Raw genomic sequence first — 11,963 nt, forward strand, 5'->3', positions numbered from 1 at the left:
GAATGAGAAAACATCCCGGGCTTGAAAGTCAGGAAATGCCTAGTGTGCACTCTCCCACTAACATGCTGTGGCTCTGGGAAAGTTACCTAAATATACCAGAAATATACCGGTAGTTACATTAAATATAAATGGCCTAAATACTCCATTTATTAGTCAAAGATTACTGATGTGTTTTCTTTTCTAAAAATGTTCAAGTAAATGCTACTTTTAAGAAAAATACGACAGTGACACAGCAAGATTAAAATAAAAGGATGGAAAAAGTATGCTATGCAAACACTAACCAAAAGAAAGTAGGTATAGCTATATTGATATCAGACAAAGTAGATTTTAAAACAAGAAGCATTCTTAGAGATAAAGACATTTTATAATAATAAGTGTCAATCTAACAGGGAGATATAAAAACTCTTAATCTCTATGTACTCATGAACATAGCTACAAAATATGGAAAGAAAAAATTGCCAGAACTAAAAGGAGAAAAGACCAGTCTACAATCCTAGTAGGAGATTTCTAATACCTCTCACAGTAACAGAACAAAGAAAAAAGTCAGTAAGTGTCTAGACCTGAGCATGTTATTAATATTTGGCCTAATTGACATATACAAACATTACATGAAAATTTACACGATATACACTTTTACACAGTCATATTATTTTCAAGTGCATATGAAGGAATGATGGGGGAGGGGCTCATGTTTCTAGAGCACTCTCATCAGTTAAAGCACATATAGAGGAGAAATACTCTGATAAAGAAATAGAGTCTGGCAGATGGTACTCATGGTGTGAACACATGAAAGCTGAGAGTGTTATGCACACGTATGTTTATTGCGGCATTATTCACAATAGCAAAGACTTGGAACCAACCCAAATGTCCAACAATGATAGACTGGATTAAGAAAATGTGGCACATATACACCATGGAATACTATGCAGCCATAAAAAATGATGAGTTCACGTCCTTTGTAGGGACATGGATGAAATTGGAAATCATCATTCTCAGTAAACTATCGCAAGAACAAAAAACCAAACACCGCATATTCTCACTCATAGGTGGGAATTGAACAATGAGAACACATGGACACAGGAAGGGGAACATCACACTTCGGGGACTGTTGTGGGGTGGGAGGAGGGGGGAGGGATAGCATTGGGAGATACACCTAATGCTAGATGACGAGTTGGTGGGTGCAGCGCACCAGCATGGCACATGTACACATATGTAACTTACCTGCACGTTGCGCACATGTACCATAGAGCCTAAAGTATAATAATAATAATAATAAAAAGAAAAAAAAAAGAAAGAAAAAAAGTAAAAAAAAAAAAAAAAAGAAAGCTGAGAGTGTTGATTTGCATATGGGAAATCAGGTAGGAGATATTAAAAGAAGGTATCCTTCCAGTAAAATATGAGTCACAAGTTAGAAGGAAGAAAGAGAAGAGGTGCAATTCCCGTCCCCTACAGGGAATCCCCTATAGGAGATCTTATAGTTAGATGGTGTAGTTTGCAGTAAACACCTTGGGAATGCACCTACATCAACCTATTTATTAATTAATGTTTATTCATTTATTTAATAATTACCTACTGAATGCCTATATTGTGTCAGGTACCTTGTGAGTGCTTGGCTATACAAGTAAACAAGACACAGGGCTTACCATCACTGGTGCAGATAGATAAGTAGATAAAAACTTATGACCTAGTGAGTCAAACATTACAGGGCAAGTTAGCCCATAATAACTATTACAGCAAGTGAAAAGGAACCCAGCCTAAGGAGTGGACAGCCAGGCATCTGGATTTTAGGATTCCCAAGGAAATTGTTAGAGGCAGAGGGAGAGAGTCAAGGAGACACTTTTAGAGAAGACTGTTTTTATAATATTTAGCATTTAGCATTGAGATACAGCAAAGATAATGGAAAGACAGGGGAGTGAGGCAAGCCCAGCAAAATGATAATGCAAAAATTCACCGCTAAAAAGAATAAAATCCTTCTGATATGCTGATGAGATGAAAGAGTGTCTGAGAAAGTAAAAGAAAGTGATGCACAAAAGAGTAGTATGCTTCTGAATATATAAAATATAAGAAACAGGAAATTTTCTCATATAAAATATAAGAAAATGGATTATTCTAGAAAATGGGATGCAGGACAAGTGTGGACAATTGTAAAAATAGTCACAGTGCTTTTTAGCGCCTTGTATCAGGAGTTGCTTAGCTCACCCCTTGAATATGGGCTAGCCTTGTTATTTGCTTTGACTAATAGGACACAGCTAGAGTAACATTGTGTGAGTTCTAGACCTAGTTCTGAAGAGGCCACGAGGCTTTTGCTCATACTCTTGAAAAGCTGATATTGTCATGTGACCAGAGTTAGCCTGAGGGGCCATGAGAAACATGTGGTCAGTCACTCCCAGTGGCCTCAGCTGATAGCCAGGCAACCCTCAGAAGCGGAGCCCACTAGTTGACTGCCAGCCAACCACAAACACATGAGTAAGCCCAGCCAAGACCAGAAGTACCTGGCTCATCCCAGCCCAAACTGCTGGCCCACAGAATTGTGAGCTAAATTGTTGCTGTTTTGATTTTACCTTAATTTTTAATTTTCTGAAATTATGGTTAAAAACACAATAAAAATGTACACTCTTAACCATGTTTAAGAGTACAGTAGTGTTAGCTATAATCATATTGTTGTATAACAGATCTCTAGGACTTTTTCTAACAACTAACTTTTTCGGTTTTCGTTTTGCAAAACGGAAACTCCGTACCCATCAAACGACTCCCAATATTCCTCCACTCCCCAGCTCCTGGCAACCACTATTCTACTTTCTGTTTCCATTATACTGACTAGTCTAGATCTCTCATAAAAGTGGAATCATACACTGTTGTCTTTTTGTGACTGGCTTATTTCATTCAGGATGATGTCCTCAAAGTTTATCCATATAGTAGCATGTTAAATTGTTGCCACTTTAAACCATTATATTTTGGGGTAGTTTCTTATACAACAAGGCTTAACTAACACAAAAAGGGTAATCTCCAAGGGTCTGATTGATTATGTCTGGGGTGAAGACTTCACCAGTATCTTGTGAAGATACTAAGTCTAGCTATTAGTTGAGGGAAAAGCTAGAGAAAAGACTTACAATGCAAGCCTTGAGCCGTACAACAGATACATGAAGCAAAGTAAGGCCTATGAGCTTTATCTTCTACTCCAGTTCCCTAAACTCTCCTTCAGAATTGTATTAATGGGGGTTGTGTTTATGATAAAAAGCGTTCTTTGAGTGTGTTGGAGAAATGCTGTATGTAAGATGCCTCTCTTAGAAAATCATAATTCACATTACATTGAGAGTTCTAAGTCCTCTATTCTTAACTGGCATATCCCATATATGTTTAATCCATAAAAATTTTCCCCCAAAATCTCAGGTTACCCTGCAGAACACAAGAAGAAGGAATATAGTAGGCAGTGCTTTCCAAATTATTAAACTATGAAACCCTTTTGTCATATACAGTATATATATTGATATCTTAGAGTATGTAGTTCAAGAAATATTTCAGCTCTGTCCAATAGAAAAATAATGAGAGCCACATATGGAACTCTAAATTTTTTAAAAAGACACATCTAGAAAAGTCAAAAGAAACAAGTGGAACTAATGTAATAATATATTTTATTTAATCTAGTATACCTAATATATATCGTTTCAACATGTGATCAATATAAAAATTACTGAGATAGTTTACTTTTTTTTCCCCTCTAGAAAATATTCAAAATCTGGCATGCATTTCCAACTTATAATACATCTTAGTTTGGACTATTCATATTTCAAGTGCTCAGTAGCCACCTGTGACTAGTGACTACCCTATTGTACAACATTGCTCTGGAGAGATCAGTAGAAAGCTGAAACCTGCCTTTTATATAAGCGTCCCATAGGTTTGCTTTGATTGATTGCATTTTTTTTAACTTTTAAGTCCAGGGATACATGTGCAAAATGTGCAGGTTTGTTACGTAGACAAACATGTTTCATAGGGGTTTGTTATACAGATTATTTCATCACCCAGGTATTAAACCTAGTATCCATTAATTATTTTTCCTGATCCTCTCCCTCCTCCCACTCTCCAGCCTCTGATAGGTCCCAGTGTATGTTGTTTCCCTCCATGTGTCCATGTGTTCTCATCATTTAGCTCCCATTTATAAGTGAGAATATGTAGTAGGTATTTGGTTTTCTATTCCTGTGTTAGTTTGCTAAGGATAATGGCCTCCAACTCCATCCATGTCCCTGCAAAGGACATGATCTCATTCTCTTTTTTTTTTCTTTTTTTTTTTGAGATGAAGTCTCGCTCTGTCGCCCAGACTGGAGTGCAGTGGCATGATCTTGGCTCACTGCAAGCTCCGCCTCCTGGGTTCATGCCATTCTCCTGCCTCAGCCTCCCCAGTAGCTAGGACTACATGTGCCTGCCACCACGCCTGGCTAATTTTTTGTATTTTTAGTAGAGACGGGGTTTCACCATGTTAGCCAGGATGGTCTCAATCTCCTGACCTCGTGATCCGACTGCCTCGGCCTCCCAAAGTGCTGGGATTACAGGCATGAGCCACTGCACCTGGCTGATCTCATTCTTTTTTTTATGGCTGCATAATATTCTATGATGTATATGTACCACATTTTCTTTATCCAGCCTACCATTGGTGGGCACTTAGGCTGATTCCATGTCTTTGCTATTGTGAATAGTGCTGCAATGAACGTAGGCATACATGTATCTTTATAAGAGAATGATTTATGTTTCTTTGGGTACACCATGGAATCACCATGCTGTCTTCCACAATGATTAAACTAATTTACACTCCCACCAACAGTGTGTAAGTGTTCCTTATTCTCCACAACCTCACTAACATCTGTTATTTTTTGACTTTTTAATAATAGACATTCTGACTGGTATGAGATGGTATCTCATTGTGATTTGTATTCGCATTTCTCTAATGATCAGTGATGCTGAGCTTTTTTCATATGATTGTTGGCTGCATATTGTGTCTTCTTTTGAGAAATTTCTATTCACGTCCATTAGCCACTTTTTAATGGTTTTTTTAATAGGGTTGTGTGTTTCTTTCTTGTAAATTAGTTTAAGTTCCTTATAGATGCTGGATATTACACCTTTGTCAGATGTATAGCTTGCAAAACTTCTCCCATTCTGTAGGTTGTCTGTTTACTCTGTTGACAGTTTATTTTGCTGTGCAGAAGCTCTTTAGTTTACTTAGATTCCATTTGTCAATTTTTGCTTTTGCTGCAATTGTTTTGGCATCTTCGTCTTGAAAGATTGATTGCGTTTTGGACTTTAGCCCTCCCTTTCTTTTAAGGGATGCTATAGGGAGCATTCATATGTAAAAATAGGCCTTTGTGTTTACTGTAAGGATGTTGATGCTTGGATTATGCAGTGTTTTGGCAATAAAAATCCTGGAGAGAAGTATATTTCTAGTCTTTCAATCTAAAATAGGTTGCCTTGTTGGTTTGCTCTGATTTTCTGCACATTATAAATTGTGTAATTAATTTTGTTCCTAATTTTTCACTGGTCTACCAGAAATATAAACCAAATTTGTGGCCCACACATAGCATGAGTATAGGATAGCATTTCCCAAAAAACAGGTTTAGTTTGTTACTAGCTTGCAAAAAGCTAGTGTTATTTGAAACATTTTGTGAAATGCTGCTGCAGCTGATGGAACTTGTCACATCCAAAGGATTACTCTGATAGCGATTTTTTAAAAAAACAACAGAGTAATGGAGTGAGGAACTAGAGATAGAACAAGAGTGAAGCAAGTGTCATTGGGGTGGGGGTGGGGGACAATGGGCAAGTCTGGGCATCTGGTCCCACAGACTTGCCCACCTCCCATCTGGACACAGAGAGCTTCTCAGTCAGGAGATTTAAAGACTCCCGGTGTTGCTCATCTGGAGACGGTGGTGACTGCCCCGCTTCTGCCCCTGACCAAACAGTGGTGGCCTGTACCGGCTGGAGAGAAGGGAACCCTAGCGGCCAATGCCAAGTCGTCTTAGAAATCAGAGCCACGCGGTTGCCAGCGCCACCGAAGTTCTGCACTTCTCCCGTGAGTTTCCCGGGGCAGGTGGGGAGCTCCCTCCAGCTCCCTCCAGCCAGCTTCGTGCCTTGGGGGATCCTGTGCAGTCTTTCACTTGGAATCTGGCCAGCATTTGTCTTCCTCGGCAGTTCAGGCCACCTAAAAAATGTTGAATGCCCCTCCAGAGTTTTTGAAAAACGTCGGCAACCTTTAGCTTTGAGTCACCCAGCCAGTGGGTAAATGAAAGGTGCAGGTAGCCATACGAATTGTGAATTGCAGAAGGCCTTTTTCTTGGACACTTCAAACTCGCTGCTAACTCCAGAGTGTGCCTTACTCCATCCAGAGACATGGATGAGGATCCGCTCCCGTGCCCCGCCCCACCTTGTCGCACCCCGCCGGTTCCTTCAGTGCCGGCAAGAGGAAGACCGATGACCTTTCATAGCCCTAAGTGGAGATTTTGGCGCCTCCGTGCCGTCACCTCAGCTCAGTGTTACTCCTACTGGACATCCCCTGGCGAGGGGTCGGAGCGGCCAAGGACAGGCGCTCGCTGGCACTCAAGTTGGGTTCTCTCTGGCTGGGGTCCAGTCACACACGGGAGGAGGTGGCTGTTGAGGCCCCGCGCGGGGCTACCGTCACCTTGTCGGATCCTTCCCGCAGGCTGTGTTGGTGTGAGATGGCTCCCAGTCCGCCTTGCCCTAGGCCACCCGGGACTCACCGGTGGGTCACCGCTTGGGGGCGATGCTCCATCCATCCGTAGAGAGCGCCGGGGGCGCAGCGGGGGGCGGCCAGGCAGCCAGGGGCGGCGTTATGGATGGGGTGCTTTGAAGAGAGGGAATCCTGAAACTTGAGGTGGTGCCACCTGACCTGCTCCACCCAGCTTTCCCTCGGTCCTAAGGTCCAAACGCTGGCGCCTGGGCAGGAATGAGTGGCCTCAAGTTGTGGTTGGGCCAAAGGACAGCAGAGTGTGCGCTAAGATCCTGGACACCTGAGCCAGACAGCCAGCTTTGAAATGCATTTTCGAGCTATTTGACCTTGGTCAAATCTCTTAGTGTCTCTGTCAGTTTTCTCGCCTGGAAAGTGGCCATGTAAGAACCATCACTACCGCATAGGGTCGTTATGAAGATTCCCGCGTTCACAGAGTGCTCAGGACAGGGCTTGCTCAGAGTACTGTTGTTAACTAAGTAAAGCGGCAGGAAGGAGGTTGGAGAGAGGACTGGGGGAATACCAAGGATGACTCCAGCCGATCTTCCTCCCCGGACTAGCCAGGGCAATAAGATAAGGAGCCATCAGGATGTGGGGATTCTCAAGATGAAGATAATCCAGGCACATATACAAAGAGCTAAAGTGCAACCCGCAAGTATCACAGGGAAATCGAGAAACCCTTGTCCAGATCCACTCGAATGGCCATGAAATATATGCAAAGTATGTCAGATTCACAAGAAATTAAATTCACATTCTCTTTTTGTCATTAGTTCACAAAATGGCTGGGCTAGCACTTGGTGCACATATGGGTTTTCCTTTTCTACTGATTGTTTATGAGAACATTCAATGAATAATGGAATGTTCACTCAGCAATTCTAGTCTCTTCACGTGATTCATCATCCAAAGCCAGACACACTGGAGGGTGAAAGGGGGCATTAAAATTATGAAATTTCTGAAATATTTATTTTTTATTGAAAAAGTGTTTTATTATACTAATGGACTTATAAAACAAAATAAGTAGTTCTTTAAAAATAACTATAAAATAGTTCTATTAAAACTATTTCCAAAAATATAGTTTCTAAAATGTAAAAATAAATATCTGTACAGTAAATAAAACTGTAGAATTCTGAATAATTATTCAAGAAACTTTAATTCGTTTCTTGGCCCTATTTCTAATATTGTGCCACTGGCATTTTTCTGAAGAATAGAGTTTTTTCAATATGATTTTATCAATTAAATTTTTAAATAATATTGCCTGCAATCTTCTTCAAAGTTAATTTTTATGGTTAATCAATTTAAAAATGCTGGTACCTCCCATTTTATCTTACTAGGGCTGCCATAACAAGTACCTCAGACTGGGAGGCTTAAACAACAGAAACTTATTTCCTCACAATTCTGAGGGCTAGAAGTTCATGATTAGAGTTGGTTTCTTCTGAAGGCCTCTGTCCTTGGCTTATAGACGACCACCTTCTCCACGTGTCTTCACAAAGTCTTCCCTAGGTGTGTGTCTGTGCCTTAATATCCTCTTCTTATAAAGACACCAATCATACTGGATTAAGGCCCACCAAAATGACCTCATATTACCTCACTTATCTCTTTAAAAGCCATATCTCCAAATACAGTCACACTGTGGTAGTGGAGGTTGACACTTCAACATACAAATTTTGCAGGGACATAATTCAGCCCATAATACCTTCTACTGATTGTCTTTGTAGACCAGAAAATTTTTAACTCAAAATCTTTAATCGAGAAAAAATATCTCTACAGATGCTCAGAGCAAGTTCTGTCAAATGTAGGGTATTCTCAGTTCTATTTTTTCCATTAAAATGTTGAAATATTTCAACTCAAATGTTTCACAGGTGCTCTGTTTGCCTCTGTCCAGAGCTCCCTGCTTCAACAAACATCTTTACAAGAGGAAACTTGTCAAGTAAGTTATCTCTACGACTCTTTGAAATGTCTCACCAGATTTAGATGTTGCAAGATCATAGGTCTCTTAAGTTTCTTTCCCATCTAATATAGCAATAAATGTATCTGATTAAAAATAATATCTTATAAAATAGTTGCTCCATCAAAAGATTCTTCCCCAAAATTGAAATATTATAAAATGCAATTATAGAATTTGTATATTGTATAGCATTAGAGCACTCCTTATTTGATTCATTCTTGCCTCTTTCAAAGTTTCACTATTTGCAACGTTCTTCGTTCAATATCAACTTACTAAAATTTCCTAAGTTTAGAGCATCTTGGAGTTTCATTTGCTGAATACTTTGATGAAAAAATTTATAACTGCTCATTTGAGATGAAAGCAGAGCAAGATGGCCAAATAGAAGCCTCCACTGATTTTCCTCCCTGCAGGAACACTAAATTTAATGACTCTCTAAACAAAAAAATACCTTCATAAGAACCATAAAATCAGGTGAGTGATCACTGTATTGGGTTTTAACTTCATGTCAAGGAAAGAGGCACAGAAGAGGATAGGAAAGACAGTCTTGAATTGCCAACACCACCCTTCCTGCATCCCCCGGCAGTGGCTGCATGGTGCGGAGACGGAATCTGTGCACATGGAGGAAGAAGAACACAGTGATTGTAGGACTTTGCACTGGAACTTAGTGCTGCCAACACTGGACAGAACTTAGCTGGCACCCATGAAGGGAACATTTATTTAGACAAGCCCTAGCCAGAGGGGAATCGTCCACCCCAGTGATTGTAGCTTCAGTTCAGCAAACCTTGCCACCATGAGCTAAAGTTCTCTGGGGTCCTAGAAAACTGGAAAGGCAGTTTGGGCCACAAGGGCTGCAACTTCTAGGCAAGTTCCGGTGCTGTGCTGGGCGCACAGCCAGTGAACTTAAGGGGCATGTGATCTAGTGAGACACCAGCCAGGGCAGCTAAGGGTATACTTGCATCACCCCTCCCCTAACCCTAGGCAGTGCAGCTCACAGCTCAGAAAGAGACTCCTTTTCTCTGCTTGAGGAGAGGGGAGGAAGAATAAGGAGGACTTTGTCTTGCAACTTGAATACCAGCTCAGCCACACTAAAAGAGATCACAAGGCAGAGTTCTGAGCCCTCCATTCCAGCTCTAGCTCCCAGATGACATTTCTAGACACACCCAGAGCCAGAAGGGAACCTGCTAACTTGAAGGGAAGGACCCAGGCCTGGCAGGATTCATTACCCACTGACTAAAGAGCCCTTGGGCCCTGAATAATTGGCAGTGGTACCCAGGCAAGTACTCATTGTGGGGCTTCTGTAAGACTGAGAGCCATGCTGAATTTAGGTATGTCCCAGCACATTCCCAGCTGTTGTGGCCACAAAGAAAGAGGCCGTTTCTGCTTAAGAAAATCAGAGGGAATAATAAAGAGAACTTTGTCTTGCAGGTTAGGTACCAGCTCAGCTGCAATAGGCTAGAGCACCAGGAAGGCTCTTGGGGTTACCAATTCTAGGCCTTGGCTCTTGGATGGCATTTCTGGACCTCCGCAGGGCCATAGAGGATCCCACTGCTCTGAAGGGTGAATCTCAGAGTGAAGCATTCATCACAAGCTGACTGAAGAGCCCTAGGGCCTTAAGTGAACCTCAGTGGAAGCCTGGCAGTATTCCCAATAAGCCTGTGGTGATGGTGGCCACGGGGAGAGGCTCCTCTGCCCATGAAAAGGGGAAGTAAGAGAGGGAAGGACTTTGTCTTGTGGCTTGGGTGTCAGTTAAGCTACAGCAGAACAGAGCATCAGGTAGATTTCTAAGATTTCTGACTCTAGGCTCTGGCTCCCAGACAGCAGAGCTCAAGAGAACTCACCTGACGGGTGAACACAGCCTGGCTGGCCTTGCCGCCTGATGATTGAAGAGCTCTAGGGCCTTGAGTGAACATAGGCAGTAGCCAGGTAGTGGTAATGATGGGCCTTGGGTCATACCCATTGCTGTGCTGACTTGAGGTCTGACCCAGCACAGTCCCAGTGGTGGTGGCCACATGGGTGCTTGTGTCACCCCTCCTGCAACTCCAGGCAGCTCAACACAGACACAGAGACTTTGTTTGTTTGAGAGAAAGTAAGGGAAAAGAAAAGAATCTCTGCTTGGTAATCTAGGAAATTCTTCTGGATCTTACCCAAGACCAACAAGATGATACCTCTACAAGTCTGCAAGAACCACAGCTTTACTAGGTGTGGGATGCCCACTAATGCAGATGTGACATTAGTGAACAAAAACCTAGATCACAACACTCAAATCCCCTCAAATACCTGGAAAGCCCTCCCAAGAAGGATGGGTGGGAAATAGCCCAGACTGCCAAGACTACATTCAATACCTAACTCTTCAATGCCCAGATACTGACAAATATCCACAAGCAACAAGATCATCCAAGGAAACATAACCTCACCAAAAACATGAACACTAAATAAGGAACCAGCGGCCAATCCCAAAGAAACAGAGATTTGCGATCTTTCATACAGAGAATTCAAAATTGCTGTTTTCAGGAAATTAAAAAAAAATCAACATAACACAGAGAAGGAATGCAGAATCCTATCAGATAAATTTAGTGAAGAAATTGAAGTAATTAAAAAGAATCAAGCAGAAATTCTGGAGTTGAACAATGCAATTGACATACTGAAGAATGGATCAGACTCCCTTAATAGCAGAATTGATCAAGCAGAAGAAAGAATTAGTGAGCTTGAAGACAAGCTATTTGAAAATACACAGTCAGTGGAGATTAAGAAAACAAAACAAACAAACAAAAAAAAAACAAGAAAGAATGAACCATGCCTACAAGAGAGCTACAAAAGGGCAAATCTAAGAGTTACTGGCCTTAAAGAGGAGGTGGAGAGAAATGTACATTAATGCATAGAAAGTTTATTCAAAGGGACAGTAACAGAAAACTTCCCAAACCTAGTGAAAGATAGCAATATTCAAGTACAAGAAGGCTATAGAACACCACACAGATTTAACCCAAAGAAGACTATCTCAAGACATTGAATAATCAAACTCCCAAAGGTCAAGGGTAAAGAAAGGATCCTAAAACAGCAAGAGAAAAGAAACAAGTAACATACAAAGGTGCTCTGATATATCTGGCAGCAGAATTTTCAATGGAAACCTAATAGGTCAGGAGAAAGTAGCATGACATCTTTAATGTGCTGAAGGAAAAAAAAACTTTTATCCTAGAATAGTATATCCAGCAAAAATATCCTTTAAATATGAAGGAGAAAACAAGACTTTCTCATATAAATAAAAGCTGAGAAATTTTATTAGCACCAGAATTG

The 11,963-nt window shown here is 41.1% G+C and overlaps 1 protein-coding gene across 1 annotated transcript in view; it reads left to right on the forward strand.

Moving 5' to 3' along the window:
- The first annotated feature begins 8,636 nt into the window (after window positions 1-8,636).
- Window positions 8,637-11,963, forward strand: part of DENND2D (DENN domain containing 2D) — an 83,512-nt gene continuing 80,185 nt past the window's right edge. The window contains exon 1 of the mRNA XM_054472144.2: window positions 8,637-8,654. The gene's annotated coding sequence lies outside the window, so the exon portion shown is untranslated. The remainder of the gene's footprint in view (window positions 8,655-11,963) is intronic.

Source organism: Pongo pygmaeus, chromosome 1 (genome assembly GCF_028885625.2).
Source record: "Pongo pygmaeus isolate AG05252 chromosome 1, NHGRI_mPonPyg2-v2.0_pri, whole genome shotgun sequence".
NCBI classification, from domain to species: domain Eukaryota; kingdom Metazoa; phylum Chordata; class Mammalia; order Primates; family Hominidae; genus Pongo; species Pongo pygmaeus.